Below are 1,311 nucleotides of genomic sequence, written 5' to 3'. Positions count from 1 at the left end.
TTAAGGTTATCCTGCTTACCCATTCTCCTGTGTGGGTACTGCTTCTGCTGTAGTAGAATACTGACTGTGTGCTTTGTGGGCCAGAGAGAAATCTTCACTATTCTGACTGCAGCCATGCCCTAATTCCTCTCAGTTTTTACAACTTCTTTCATTTGATGAAAACGAAAACTTCAGTTATATAAACTTTCAGTTTCCAAAGTAGTTTATTTGTATTATATCATGTGTTATACAAAGTATCCTGAATTCAGAAAAATGAAGAGAGCACTCTACATATTCAAAGTATGTATTATGTCATATATACAGCTTGCCACAAAACACCAAAATGAAAATACTTTATGGATAAAAATTTTTCCCCCATCAGATACTGGATAGCAACTTTATGACAGGGAGTAAAAACACCACATAACTGGGGTGGCTCCATAGTGTAGTGGTTAGCATGTCTACTTTGTACGCAGAAGGTCCTGGGTTCGTGCCCTAGGTGGAGCCATGGACCATACTCCAGGTGCTCCAGGGCCCAGTGCATGCTGCGAGGGTATGAGAGGGGAGGCCCCACCTTCAGAGATCCAGTTCTTAAAGGGAAATAACAACATCCATGGGTCAGGGGTGGAAGTGGGGGTGGGGGTAATTAAAGAGGGGAAAGAAAGAAAAAACACCACACAACTAGGAAAGTAAAATAATGGCCATCCCAAGAGCTCATAGCTATCAATTAATGGTGATTTCCACAAGTTCGTTTGTTTGATGGACCAGTTTCCATACCCTTCTAATTTATCTCTCCTAGCATGTCCCAGACATTTTACAGACATTGTCATAATTTATAATATTTATATCCTTGTTGAACCTGGCTTTTTTCCTTAAATCTTTATTTTTTAATATTTTATTCTAGTACTTCTAATGCTTCCAAGCATAGCTTTAATTTCATTTTAGTTTTTAGGACAGATCTGGTAGAAATGAGTCTGATAATATATAAAGTTTCAAACCTGAGTTCGAACCCTATTGCTACTATCAACCTAGGACTCTTCATTAAGAGTTCTCTCTGTGGGTCAAAAGCATATTTAATAATGAAATAAATGTATTATATGAGCATACTTAAGGCTTTGTTCATATTATTTCTTTAACTAGAATGTCTTTATATACATCTTTTATGAAGGCATTATTTTTAAAATTTCCACATAGTTAATAACCCCTACAACATTTTGCACCTCTTTGGACATTAATTATGTTTTTTTTTTATTTTTTTAATTTTATCTTGAATAATTGTGAGCTCATATATGCATTTGCCACCCCCAATCTTCCCTCCCTCCACCTTTAGGT

General features: G+C 36.4%; 1 non-coding gene across 1 annotated transcript; it reads left to right on the top strand.

Moving 5' to 3' along the window:
* Positions 1-413: 413 nt before the first annotated feature.
* On the top strand, positions 414-487 carry TRNAT-UGU. The gene has a single exon. It is a non-coding gene; the product is annotated as a tRNA-Thr (tRNA).
* Positions 488-1,311: the final 824 nt, after the last annotated feature.

Source organism: Rousettus aegyptiacus, unplaced genomic scaffold, assembly GCF_014176215.1.
Source record: "Rousettus aegyptiacus isolate mRouAeg1 unplaced genomic scaffold, mRouAeg1.p scaffold_m13_p_4, whole genome shotgun sequence".
NCBI classification, from domain to species: Eukaryota; Metazoa; Chordata; class Mammalia; order Chiroptera; family Pteropodidae; genus Rousettus; species Rousettus aegyptiacus.
This window is presented reverse-complemented; position numbering and strand designations above follow the sequence as displayed.